Raw genomic sequence first — 15,530 nt, 5'->3', positions numbered from 1 at the left:
ACTATGAGTCCTTACCTAGCAATCCAATACCATCCCTAACTATTTTTATAAATGAGAAACTTAAAAATTGGTATGATCTGTCACTATTGGACGTGGATGAATATAATTATATGACAATTTCTACACCTAGAGCTCCCTGTCTATACACCTTACCTAAGGTACATAAGAATAGAGAGAACCCACCCGGACGGCCAATTATCTCTGGTATCGGTGGTCCGACTGAAAAGATATCTGAGTACATTGACATATTCATGAGACCGTTTGTCGAGAACTTGCCCTCCTATATTCGGGACACTAAGCATGTTTTAAACATGATGTCAGATGTGACCTGGCAAAGTGATATGTATCTTGTAACACTAGATGTGGTTTCATTGTATTCGAATATAGACCACACATTGGGAATTCATGCAGTAGAGACCTTTTTCAACAGGAGACCGGCTGAATATTTTGAGCACACAAAGATGATACTTGATATGACACAGATAGTACTCAATAACAATGTATTTGTGTTCAATCGCAATTGGTACAGACAGCGCCTTGGGACCGCGATGGGCTCCAGATTTGCTCCGTCTTTTGCCAACCTGTTTATGGGATGGTTTGAGGCGGAGTGGATCTGGGGTCGTCGTGGGGTCAGGTGGATTGAATATATTCAATATTGGGGTCGTTTCATAGACGACTGTCTCATGATCTGGACTGGCAGCCTTGAGGACCTTCTGTGTTTTTTTGAATACCTAAACAGCAATGATGTTAACCTTAGGTTCACAACGCAATATGACAAGGAGAAAATTTATTTTCTCGATGTTGAGCTATATACTAAGGGGAATAAGTTGTGTTCCAAGATGTACAGAAAGGAGACTAGTTGTAACTCACTATTACATGCTAAGAGTTGCCACCCTAATTTTCAGATTAAATCCATCCCATATGGTGAGATGGTCCGGGCTAGGAGAAACTGTTCGGAGAATGAAGATTTTAAGGATACAGTACAGGATATGTCTTCCAGATTTCTAGCTAGGGGTTACCAACGGGCAGTTATTGAGAAGGCGAAAAGACGTGTGCATAAACTTGAACGATCACATACATTAAAAGACAAGGAGACTACAGAGAAGAAAGAACGAGAGGTTCGCCTGGTGACCAATTATAATACAGAGTCTAATAAATTATACTCTATTTTGAACCGACATTGGCACCTGTTGTCTGCTGATAAAGACTTATCAGCACATATTGGACAGAGACCGGCTGTGACCTTTAGAAAAGGGAGAACCTTGGCGAGTGACTTGAGCCCAAGCTATCCTATTAGGAATAGAGAAATCTGGCCCAGGAATTTAACAAAAGGATTCTATAAATGTGGGCGATGTAATTGCTGTAGATGGGCTTGTAAAAAGATTGTGAGTTTCAGTTACAATAACTCAACAATGTATGAAATAGATACCTTCATAAACTGTGAAACCTCCTTTGTTGTATATATCATAGCTTGCACATGCGGACAGATTTACGTGGGCAGCACGATAAGAAGACTTAGGGACAGGATGATGGAGCATATTAGGGCATGGAAGAATGGGGACACCAGATACCCAATTGCTGCTCATTATGTACAGAACATTGATAATCAGGGAGATCACCAATTTTGTTATCATGCAATAGAACATGTACCTCAGGATCCCAGGGGGGGTAATAGAACTCTGAAACTCAGGCGTAGGGAAGTACTGTGGATTATGAAATTGAAATCGGTCCAACAGGGGCTTAATATTGATAATGAGTACCAGTACTTCTTGGGCAATGAGTAATAATTGTGCTGATCTTTGACCAATATCATGTTCACTAATGATTATTGATTATATATATACCATATGCCTGTTGTTGACATCTAGCAGCTTTCTGGTACTAGACTGTACAGGGACACATGTTCCCTAGGATGTGATTTCGCTTCCCATCTAATCATAATTTGTTTGATGATTGAATGATAGTTAACAGTGAAGATATTTTGCACTTTCGGTTGCCTCTCTTCTGGCTAACTGACTAACATTTACCCTTCATGAACTCTACTCACCCATTCCTATGGTAGAAGATGCATGCACACATTGGTTATATTATGTGATCTGTTTATATAAGAATACACAAACAGATTAGTGCATTATCCCAGGATTTATGGTGGAGCGCAGGGTCAGATCTGGAACTAGGAACTATTTCGGAAACCCGATCCAAATCGGGTAACTTAGTAGATTTAATAAGTAACCTCATTAAATCAGATCCTGGTTAACGTGCTTGAATACCGTATGCATCACTTATATAAAGATGCCCGATATTGGATTACTGGTATCTGTTTTGCCCATACACATGGGTCGGGGCGTGTTTGTACTTTTAAAAATAGTACGAACACACTACAAGATGGCGCGCGCTCACAAGCGTAGGGTCAGATCAGGAACTAGGAATAATTTCGGAAACCCGATTGAAATCGGGGTACTTAGTAGACTTAATAAGTAATTTCATTGAATCAGATTATAGTTAATGTGCTTGAATATCTTATGCATCACTTATATAAAGATGCCTGATATTGGATTACTGGTATCTGTTTTGCCCATACACATGGGTAGGTGCGTGTCTGTACTTCTAAAAAACAGTACGAACACACTACAAGATGGCGCGCGCTCACAAGCGTACTTAAGGACATTCCAAGATGGCGCCTATGCTAGACGCCAATGCTTGGAAACGCCGGACGATAGAAGATATGCTGCGAATTTGCTTAACACAGGTAAACTTGAAGCAACGTTGGCTGGAGTCTTATTGAGACTTTGATTATTGGAACGGTATAAGATATTAAATGCCGTTTCCTTATATATATATTTTAGGTAGTCGTGATATTTGAAGAAACCGAAAATTAGGTGAGTGTTGGTATTCTTTGTATACCAGAATCGGCATTAATATTCTTATGGGCTATGTTATTAAAGTCATTATTTTGACACAGATAGCCGTATACTGGACCAAGAGAAGACAACGACCCTGTGTACAATATATTTGAATATTTACCGTGGGTAAGTCTATGTAGTCTGACAGGATTAACTTTGGGAGTGCTTATATGATTAGCCTTCCTATTCTCGCTTGTTTACAGATAAGAGGATACTCTTCGTTTAACAATAGAGGCGATGTGTATAATTGCAGTATAGAAGATAAGGGGAACCTTATGTATATTATTTTGTAAAATAGGTTCATTTGTACTTCCAGTTTTGAATAGGGGTATATATTGAGTTAGACTCTTATACTTACCCGACGGCAAACTATATTAAGTTTGGTACATGGACCGTAAATTGGGGAATGACATGTACTAATTTTGTTGTTTAGAATACAGAGGACAAGTGAAGTCAAAGATATTACTTAGTAGAACACACCAGACGATATTTACTGGGTGAGTGTTATAGGATACACTTTTTGTATTAATGCTAACCAGCAGCGAATTCTGATTGTTATATATTTATTTTGACCCCAGTGGAAAATATAGGTGAATGGAGAGATAAACATTGTTGGCAAAATGCTGGATGAAATGTGATGAGAATACGAAGGTAAACCTAATTTATTAGTAACATAGGGGGTGAACTTTAAACTTCAAGTTGGCAAATAATTTCTGTTAGGATCCCACTGTGGATTATCCAGTTACTATTTGATATTAGTGACAGTACTCAAGGTATACATGATTTTGATATGCCTCTGTTTTTTCAGATTGATTAGTTGTTTACGCTGTGAGGACCATATTATAGTGAGGATACTGACAAATACAGAGGTGATAATTTACCCCTACCTCGTTTATTTATCTTGGTTGTAGGGTTCTTTCTCTTTTTTCATACACAGGGTGGATATTCGGACTGGAATGGTTTTCTTCGCTACTTATTTTCTTATTTCATACTCTTCACTCTGCAGGCTTTTATCTTACTAGATGGTGGTTGGTACTATCCCACATCTATATCTAGTTATATGAAAAATATTTATATTGATCATGGGATATGTTTTGCTTGATTACAGCCCTGAAGAAGTCGAGGTATTATTTAATGCACGACAAAACACGTGTTGGCTGGTGTAATCAACATTGGAAATAAATTACAAGGACCTCTTATACTGAAAGTGGACTCGTTTTGCATTGACCTTGGGAACTATATTCATTGATCCGACTCCTGAGGATTGGAGTTGCTTGCCATATATACGTTTGAATTATATGAGTGAACTGTGGGTGTGCTCGGAGGTTATTGTACATATTGCCGCTTCACATGAAGCCATTGATGTAGGATACGCATCATTCCTCTAGAAGCACCTTTTGATTATTGTTAATGATTATAATTCTGTACCCTGAAGTTATGGTAGTGCGCCCACAATAGGTTGCTATCCCCCATTAAATAAAGCTTGACACCATGCCGGCCGCCATGGAGAGGCTGTAGGAATCCATCCAACTAACTCGCACCTCCCTGGCAACCAAAATTGATATTGTTGTGATTGACCTCACATACCTGAGGGCTGACCATAAAAAACTGGCGGACCGCACCACGTCCCTGGAAGGCGACATGAAAGACCTCCAGCCCCAAGTCAGCCAGTCCAATAAACAGATGCAGGACCTCTTGAACAGGGTGGAATTCCTAGAAGAAAAGGCGGAGGATGCGGAAGGTAGGGCACGGAGGAACAACATGCGGCTAGTGGGGGTACCGGAAAAATGGGAAGGAAGGAACCCGGAGGAACACATGGAGAAGTGGTTAAGGTACACACTACCAGAGGGGTCACTCTCTCCGCACTTCGTGGTGGAACGTGCGCACCGGGTCCCGACAAGGCCATTACCAACAGGCTCCAACCCAAGACCTATGCTACTCCGCATACTGAACTACAGAGACGGAGATTCCATCCTGCGCGAAACGCGCAAACTTCAAGACGTGCGGATCGAGAACATGACAGTGATGTTCTTTCCAGATTATACGGTGCAGGTGCAAAGACAAAGACACTCTTTCCTGGCGGTGAAGAGGCGCCTGAGGCAGCTCGGCGTACAATACCCTCTTCTGTTTCCTGCGAAACTGAGGGTGGTGGCTCACAAGAAAACGCATTTCTTTACTGACCCCGACGAAGTGGAGGCATGGCTCGACAGTGGCACAGACACGACCCCTAGGGGAGCCACCGACATCGCTGCCCGGCGACACACCGGGGGAGCCCGGCGGGGACGCAGACCCCGACAGAGACCACAGGGCGGTGCGCGAGACACAGCAGGTGCACACCCCCAGGCAGACGGCGCGCAGCAGGAGAAACAGGATGCCCTTCGCCTGGTGATGGAACTCAGCCGATCCCCTGCGCAGAGTGAAGCGTCGGGCGGCAGTCCTCGTAATCTAACTGATCCGTGACGCCGCAACTACCTGGGACACTTGTTGTGGCCAGAGACGCCCCAGAGCCCAACTACAGTAAGTCAGGCGGAAGTACGCCGGATGTCTATCCCATGAGAATCACAACACAGGGGCAGACCAGAAACCCGTGTGTGACCGGCGCGCAGGGCCTGCACTGACCTGCCCAGCTGCAAGTTGATTGGGACACGTAAAGTATGATGTTCAATGCATGTGCAACCAATTACCTGCCTTTTCAATTATGGTCTAGACTGTTACACATGTCCCGGGAGGGTGAGGGGCCCTTATACAACAGACTTCATTAACTAAAGACAGTTACAGTGCTAATTGCACAGCAAAACCCTTAGCTTTAGATTTTGTTACTCTCCTTGAGAGTGTGGACGGGGGCACGTTTGGCAACCGACCTTTTGGTATTTTACATGTATATCACATTCCATGGCTTATTGTTTTGCTAATTGCAAAAAACACAGTTGATGGACAGAATGTAGAACAATGTCATACATTCACCCCAGTACAAGGATCTGGGCCTAAATCCATCGTTTTTTTGCACTCCACACCACCCTGGGTTAGACACTGGCTATATGCAAATCAGCTCTGACCCTGTGCCTCATGGGAACAGTCCAGTCCGAACTACCAAGCCATGTCTTTCCCAGACCGGAATCAAGCATCCGAGGACCGGTTTCTGGCTATCAGCTTTCATCAGCCTGGATAGCTTGACTCCAGTGGTGTGGAGAGCCTGGGACTCACGTCTGAGTATACCCAGCACACTCGGGGTGAAATTGCAAAAAACACAGTTGATGGACAGAATGTAGAACAATGTCATACATTCACCCCAGTACAAGGATCTGGGCCTAAATCCATCGTTTTTTTGCACTCCACACCACCCTGGGTTAGACACTGGCTATATGCAAATCAGCTCTGACCCTGTGCCTCATGGGAACAGTCCAGTCCGAACTACCAAGCCATGTCTTTCCCAGACCGGAATCAAGCATCCAAGGACCGGTTTCTGGCTATCAGCCTTCATCAGCCTGGATAGCTTGACTCCAGTGGTGTGAAGGCTGATAGCCAGAAACCGGTCCTTGGATGCTTGATTCCGGTCTGGGAAAGACATGGCTTGGTAGTTCGGACTGGACTGTTCCCATGAGGCACAGGGTCAGAGCTGATTTGCTTATAGCCAGTGTCTAACCCAGGGTGATGTGGAGTGCAAAAAAACGATGGATTTAGGCCCAGATCCTTGTACTGGGGTGAATGTATGGCATTGTTCTACATTCTGTCCATCAACTGTGTTTTTTGCAATTATTGTTTTGCAAGTCATGTTTCCCCCCCCCCCTTTATCCCAATGATGTGTTGTGTAGATGTGGATACAATTTTGAGACACACTAATGGGAGCGTTTACATGTTGGGAACTTTGCGGTCCCCTGGGAGGTGGTGGAGGGGCCGGGGAGGGGGATTTGTTGACGATTTACGATGTCTACTGTTAAGATCTGCACGTGGAATGTGAGGGGCATGCACACACCGTCCCGACGCTACCAGATTTACTCATACCTCAAGCGCCACCACATTCAAATAGCCCTCTTGCAAGAGACACACCTCAGCGACACAGAAACCCGTGTCCTACGACGTAGATGGCGAGGGCAACTATATGCCACGCACTACTCCTCCTACGCTAGGGGTACTTTGGTGTGGGTAAGACCGGGAACCCCTTTCACAGTAATGGACACGCATATCGACCCCAGCGGGAGATACGTTGTGGTGAATGGTAGACTGGACGGGAGACCAATAGTCTTGGCCTCGATATATGCGCCTAACACGGGACAGGCGGACTTCCTAGTACAACTATCAGCCACGTTAGCACCCTGGCATGGAATCCCATGGGTATTGGGTGGGGACTACAACTGTGCACTTGATATCACGCTAGACCGGTCACATCCCCCGCCACCAGGCTCACAGACACAGAATGCCGCGAAGGTCTTGCAAGCCTGGTCTGCACAGTGGGACTTGCAAGATGCATGACGCAGTCGCAACCCCCTCACCAAGATATACTCATATTTTTCAGGAGCCCATGCCGTACACGTACGCCTGGACAGGTACATGGTTACCAGCGAGATACTTCCATATGTGACAGACACCTATTACATGGGCCGCACACACTCGGACCACAACCCACACTTCATGGACCTGACATGGGAACAGCCACGACCCCCGGTACCCACCTTGAGACTGCAGCCAGATCTACTTCTGCTTGGTCCATTCAGAAACTCTATATGCACACAAACAGCGCAATACTTCGAAGAAAACACGGGCACGGCGTCCACCCCACAGCTTGAATGGGACGCATTTAAAGTAGCCCTCAGGGGGCAATGTCTAGGTACACAAGTTCACTCCCGGCACCAGATAGAAAAGAACCTGACGCGTTCAGAGTCTGCCCTACTGCAGGCGGAACAAGAAGCGACTGAGGGCACAAACGCTAGACTGCTGGAGGCACGAGCTGAACATAATAAATTACTGGATAGGTTGCGACACGTCAACTACATAGCCCACTCGACCCGCACACATCATGCAGGGGATAAACCTGGCAAACTGTTAGCTTGGCTGATCAGCCGCGAGGATCGATCGTCCCCTGTAACGCCGATACACTCCGCTGTCGGCCCAGTGGTGTACACACAGGAGAAGATACATGAGGCCTTCGTGACGCACTATCGCGCACTATATGCGTCGAGACTCCAGACACCCCAGCCGGGCATTGCTGCCTACCTCGATGAGGTCACACTGCCTGCACTGACTGACGACCAGCGAGATGACTTAGGGATGCCGCTCACACCGGACGAGATACGTGAAGCCATTTTCGCCCTCTCGAATGGCAAAGCTCCTGGCCCGGGCGGGCTGCCGGCCGAGTACTACAATGCCTGCTCTGACATACTGATCCCGGAACTCCTCCGGATATACTCTGTGGCGCTAGAGAACTCGTCCTTACCCCAGTCGATGAACAAAGCAACCTTAGTGTCTCTTCTCAAGCCGGGCAGAGATGGCACGCACCTCGGCTCATACCGGCCCCTGGCACTCTTAAACACGGACTACAAGATACTGGCATCGGCTCTAGCCCGACGGCTAGCGACCTTGGTGCCCACCTTAGTGCACAGAGATCAGAATGGCTTTGTGCCCACCAGGTGCACCTCCCAAAATATCAGGAGGCTATTACGAGTGCAGGAATACGCAGTGCGACGATGGCCAAGGTCGGGATGCTTGGTTTTAGACCTTGAAAAGGCATTCGACTCGGTTGAATGGCCCTATCTGCTGACAGTGTTGCGTAAATTTGACCTGGGGGATGATTACGTAGAGATGGTCGGCCTACTATACAGAAGCCCCGAAGTACGAGTTCGCACGGGCAAACTGCTGTCTGATGCCATTAAAGTCAGATGAGGCACCAGGCAAGGCTGCCCGTGGCGATAGAGCCACTCGCGGAGATACTACGAAATAGGGCTGCAAACTGGGGTATCCCGTTAGCGGATGGCACGCACATAGTCTCGCTGTACGCAGACGACCTGCTCCTGTACATTAGAGACCTAACTCAACTACCGTCGGAGTTGTCGGACATCTTCCGAACTTTCAAGGCTATTTCGGGCCTTAAGGTAAATTGGGTCAAATCAGGGGTGTATTCATTCAACCCTGACACCCCAGAGCCCGAAATCCGGATCAGTGGCGAAAGATTACCATGGTACCCCACCACGTTCAAATATTTAGGAATATACATATATAGAACCTCTCCAGACATATTAGATGGCAACCTGACGCGAGCCATCACGTCCATACGATCACAGGTCACCTTCTAGAAGACACTCCCGCTCAACGTGCCGAGCAGAGTGACACTGGCAAAAATGATTGTGCTACCTAGGCTATTGTATTACTATGCCAACATCCCGGTATACGTCCCAGCCCGCACGTTCAGGGAGCTGGAAACCATGGTCAGAGACCTGATTTGGAACACTGAAAGACCCAGAGTGGCACTGAGAAAATTATATACACCTGTCGACGACGGGGGTCTCGCAGTGCCCAACCTGGAGCTTTATTATCTGGCGGCCAGCTACAATGGGTGGCGGCCTGGCTCAATGGCAGAAATCTAGATGATGCGGCCACTGACACGGACACGATGTCCCCTCTATAGATCCACACGTTGTTCCACCCGCTAACAAAAATAAAGAGACAGGCACAGCTACACATAGCAGTAGCCACTAAATGCTATACCCGGAGCCTTCGACTCTCAAAAACGATAAAGCCATATGCCCCAGCACTCCCGCTCCTAGGCACCCCAGAACCATAGACCTGGTAACGGAGGCAGCAATGGAGCTATGGACACGTTCGGGGGTGGACACCATGGCGGACCTGTACGCCGAAGGCGCCTTGATACCTTTTGCAACGCTCGCTGATGATACGGGACTGCCGGCTGGACAGTTCTTGCAACATGCATCCATAGTCAAGGCATACACACAGCAGTGGGGAAACATCGCAGAGGAACCACCCACGCACCAACTAATACAAGGCCTACACGTCATGGGGAATGGCACACACGTCGTACACTGGTTAACACAGGCACTGTTATCGCACACGCAACATACTCTACAGCCATTACGCGACAAATGGACGGCACATAGCGGGAAAGAATGAACGGATAAGGAATGGGCAATGGTGATAGCGAGTCCCAGATGTATCCCACGTAACGCACGCTTTAAACTGATTCAATTTTACATACTGCACAGAGCGTACCTCTCACCAGACAAAATTAACCAGTACTTCCCGGGTGCCTCAGCGGGATGCCCGAGATGCATGCTGATAGGGGCGGACCTGCTACACATGTTGTGGCTCTGTCTGAGGATTCAGACGTACTGTCAGGCGGTGCTGCCGTTACTTGAGCGGAGCACGGGCATGCCAATACCACACACGTGGGAGGCATGCCTGCTGGGCCTCTATAAGAGGACGAAACTTAACAAAGTCCCCTCCCGCTTCTGGGACCTAGGTCTGCTCACAGCCAAGAGTCTCCTCACCAAACATTGGAAACGCGCAGAGCCACCACTCGCTGAACACTGGCGCACCTCCCTAGACAACTGGGCGAGAGCAGAGAGTATCAATCTACATAATGAGGAGACGGCGGGACTGCGAAAATTCCCCATAGCGGCTCTATGGGACGAAACTTTGAGCTCCTTCCATCGAGAATGCCAGACACAGGGAGTTCCCTCGAGCGGCAACCCCCCTGACACGAACGCGACGTAATTTACAAAGACGGACACCGCAAACCACAGCCCCGAGGGCCCCATCAAAAACAAGCACGAATCACTAGATTGGGGCACCCTTTGGCTTTCGACGGCAATTATGCCTGGCCTGCACGACCGCACCCCTCGCCCACACCACTACCCACCCACTGGCTGATATGCTAACCTCCCGTGAACGGACAAACCATCCTGAATACCATGTAACGACATCTCCTAGCTCCCACCACACAGATGCGTTCTCGCCATAACACACGACACACACCTCCAAGTTGACTTACCCCCCCCTCTCCTTCTCCCCCCATCTTTTTTCTCTCTTACCCAATTGCATCCCCGCTTTCCCTTCTCCTCGATTCTCCCACCCCCTCCACTTCTCTTACCACGGTCACGAATTTCTCTCTTACATCCCAGCCGACCCATTGACCACACTGATGGACTATTTTGGGTTACAAGTGTCTATGATGCGGCCATCACACCCGACCGCTACCACACAGCGATGTATATACATTGGATTGCCTGAGTGGGGGAGATACACACTAGCACATCTGACATAGCATCAACCGCAATGGGCAACCAGGTTTAGAACTGAGACGTGGAGGCGACAGGATTTCCAGTTCGCCCCGAAACATGAGCCTGATGATGTACCAAATGAACCTGATGATGTACCTAGTGTGATGTAACAATGTATTTCATGAATGACCCCGTGGAGATACCACACACTGTTATAATGTGAGTTAATGAATAATCTACGGTTCATGTTTTTTTGTGAAAAAAATAAAATATATTAAAAAAAATAATAGTAACTTGCGCGTGCAATGCACTGCTGATGACGTCACATATTACATCACCCATGACAGGGTCAGTGACATCACTCATGACATCACTGATGACACCATCCCTGTGACAGAGTGACAGACCTCCTTTCAGTGTAATGTAACCCTTAAAACACATATTCAAAAATAGAAAATAACATTTTCAAAAAAATTGAGATACCATACCAGTTACAACAATCAATTCAGTAATTCCACCATCTATATACACATCCACTCATTCACCAACTGTTCTATAAAGTCACTCATACAGATCAGATAATGCTTTATTTGTTTCAAAATCATAAAAGCGTACAAATAAAAGACAATCATAATTAAAAAGGCAGCAAACATACAGACAGTGATACAATGCAGTCAAATATCTACAGGTTAAAATAACTGCAAGTTAAAAAACATGTGCCCAGACTATTGAAGTACTTTCCAAATTTAAAAATGTGCTGTTTAAAATTGGGATTACCAACTAAGCTAATACATGAGGCTGTCCCTTTATACAATTTCATCAGCAGTTAGAGGTATTATACCGCGAATCAAGTCTCTTAGATGCAAAAAAGTTACTACCACTGAGAGCATGAGGACCCCTTCCCAGCAGATAGGTATGGTCTGCCTTTGATCTTATTGGCGGGATATATGGGGTTTCTTGGGTAGAAATCATGTACGTCCCACACAGATATGGGGCCGTCTCCTTTTTGGGGCGGGTTGGATCGTAGATAGGGGACAATGTTCCTATTTCTACATTTCACTAGAACCAGGTCCCCGCTGATGTCTTTGGTTAAAGACCCTAGCCAGCCCACCCTTCTAACACACAGGATTCCACCGTCGTAATTGGGTGTGAGTGGTCTGTTTTTAGATAGCCAGAATATGACCTTATTTAAAAGTTCCTGGCGTCTTTCGGGTTTCCCATGGGAGGGTGCCGGTTTTCCTGAGAGAACGAGGACAAATGGGGCGGCTTCTGGGGTTAAGTGTGTAGATGCTGCTCTGTTTGGGTCCACTCTGGCAGCAGTATACTTAGTAAACCCAGATTTAGGGACGACTTTAGGGGCAGTTGTAGCGGTTTTGTTAGGAAATTGTGGAGGGGTTTGGGCATATTTACTTATGTTAATAGGCAAAGGATCATTGGGGGCAATAAATAGGTCAGAACCGTTGGGTATTACCTTCTTAGAAGTGGACGAAGAGTTGATTTTAGTGGTTTTCTCTTTTCTTATGGTAGTTGGCGAAGGGGCTCTTCCCCCACTAGATAGATCTTTAGTGGTTGGTGGAGAGTTGGCTTGAATGATTTTCTCAATACCTGTTAGCCTATCACCCAGGGCGTTAATTTTTTCTACCAATGGTAATACGATAGAATTTAACAATAGCTCTAACTGAGACAATAAAGGGAAACGGGGAGAAGATAGTTGGTCGTCACATTTTCCAGCCTCCACCGTAGTTAAGGTGGGGTTAGTGACTGGCGATGTAGGACCAGCGCACAGTTTTAGTATTTTCGGATGATTCCCGCTGTCATTAGTCCCGTCATGCTTCCTTTTAGCGTTTGGGCCCTGAAACAATGCAATACCTTGGGTATTGTCTTTTTGAGATGGTAAAGATGAGTCACAAGGTTTCCTAATTGGGGTAATGGTGCTGATGCCTTTTACGGGGGATGGTGATACCACTGGGGCATACTTCGTGTGACACAAAGCGGTTATTTCCTCCCAAAAAGGCAAGTTCTGCGGACTATCAGGGATCAGTGCGGGAGATTGACTAGTATCTATGGATTGGCGCGGGTCATTCTCTGCTTCGCTAGAGGTGGGCAATGTTGTACTGGTCACAGTAAAATTTAAGGTCCCCTGACCTGGGTCGCGCTGTGAAGGAGATTTCTTATTGGTCCCCTTGCGTGTCATAATACAGTATGGTACTATATAAACGATGATGATGGCTTTAAGGGGAAAATAAACTGTCCATAGAGTGTCAATGTATAGTTCAAATCGATGTGCCTCCTCTTGTTGAGGAACCAAAGGGGGTGGCCCGTCCCGTCCTCCCCAGGCCTCAGAGGGCCACAGAGGGCCCGCCCTTTGCCCGGGCTTAGCCCGGCGCACGTCCCGCTCACGTCCCGCGACGCGGGGCTGCTTCTTGACTTTAAGGCGCCTGCAGGCGCGGAAACGGGATCAGGCGGCTTCCTGCCGCAAAGGACACTGGGGGTCGTAGTGTCCCCCGCTCGGCGGCCGCGCCGGGATGTCACAGGCTGCGACAGCGGGGGGAGACAGAAGGCAGGGACCAGCGGTAAAACAAGCTTTCCCCAGGTGAGACAGGGGAGGTCCAATTAGGTTGCTGGCGGCAAGGGTCCGATATCCCCCAAGAGGGCCCCAAGTCACTTGCCAAATGGTCCTCAGATTTAATATCCGCCAACAAAGTCCCCAAATCAGCACTCCTCCATCGAGCGACGACACCTCCCAGCTCCAACAAACATACCTGAAACTAACTATCCAAAGTCCGCGCTCCTCTGTCAAGTCGCAGCGCTTCCAAGCTCTACCATCCGCACCTGAGGTCCACACACCGGGTCGTCAGTCGCCAGCGTTTTTGCAAGGCAAGCTCCACCAACTGCACTGCAGCTCCCCGGAGCGAACCACTGCCGCAGCACACCTCCACACTGCTCCCAGCGATGCTCACCGGCTCTTCCTCTTCCTCCAAGCTCGAGGGGCCGCGGCTGCAGCCTCCAGTACCAGCCACTCATACATATACTCACTCATCATATGTAGTAATACACCTATACATCCTGTTACACATCAACAGTCATCCAAAAGTTACTCACACACATACACATGCAAATAAACTTTTGAACATCCATTTATTTGCATATACAGCTATACACACACTACCACCTTACTTCTAAGGAAACTTACACATACTTACTCTCTTAAACAATCACTTATAGAAACACATACTTATTTAAACAGGAACTCTTACAATCTCTTACTCTCACATATACTCACTTATATACATCAATATTCACATATACTAGATTAAAACATATGTAGTTACTGATAAAGACACTAGTGAGACAGTCATTCACTTAATAACACACACATATACACACTCATCCACCCATACAGTCCCGCACATATGTTGTGTTCAAAACACATACAAACAGAGAGTCAGTCATTCATGCATCTATGTGCTAAGTCATACCCCCACCAAACCATACAGACACTCTCACTGATACTAAAAACAATATCTAATAACCCATATACACACACATGTAGCTACTCACCAACCCATGCAGCCACTTATACACAAAGTGAAACACTAATACATATATTTAAATATTTAAACATTACTCACTAATATATGTATTCACTAGGATACACTTAATAAGCCAGTTAACCAATCAATATTTAAAAAAAAAACATCCATTTAAACACTTATTTAAAAATGTATTCTTCCATCGACTTTTGCATATACATATATAAAACATATTTATTTTTCAGAAAGACCCACGTTCACTGGATGGTGTCATCAGTGATGTCATGAGTGAGGTCACTGACCATGTCATGAGTGATGTAATATGTGACGTCATCAGCAGTGCATTGCACGCGCAAGTTATAGTGAGTCCAACTAACTATAACGTGGGAATTTCAATGATTTTATACAAGTAAAATTTCCAGCTAACTATAACTGGTGTTAAACCTATGGTTTTTTCAGTGAATTTAATAGGTTTTTTAAATGCTAATTCCTAACTATAACTGGTGTGAAACCTATGGTTTTTTCAGTGAATTGAATAGGTTTTTTAATGCTAATTCCTAACTATAACTGGAGTGAAACCTATGTTTTTTTCAGTGAATTTCAAAGGTTTTTGAAATGCTAATTCCTAACTATAACTGGTGTGAAACCTGTTTTTTTCAATGAATTTCAAAGGTTTTTTAATAGCAAATTTCTATAACTATAAAATCTAATATTTTTTATAATGATTCCTATATTGTTTATATTGTTTATTTATGTAATAAAATTTCCTTTATGTATATTGTTGTTTTTTTTTTGCCCTGGAGCGCTCCCGGTGCGCGTACCGGGGAGCGCACCGGTGAGCGCAGTCTTGCAGCGCGCCCCGGTGC

At 46.1% G+C, this 15,530-nt stretch overlaps 1 protein-coding gene across 1 annotated transcript in view; it reads left to right on the top strand.

Moving 5' to 3' along the window:
- Positions 1–15,530, top strand: part of R3HCC1L (R3H domain and coiled-coil containing 1 like) — a 359,134-nt gene that overhangs the window by 322,445 nt on the left and 21,159 nt on the right. The window lies entirely within an intron of this gene.

This window comes from Lissotriton vulgaris, chromosome 5 (assembly GCF_964263255.1).
Source record: "Lissotriton vulgaris chromosome 5, aLisVul1.2, whole genome shotgun sequence".
Lineage (NCBI taxonomy): Eukaryota > Metazoa > Chordata > Amphibia > Caudata > Salamandridae > Lissotriton > Lissotriton vulgaris.
Note: the sequence above shows the minus strand (reverse complement) of the source record. Positions and strands in the feature narration are given on the sequence as shown.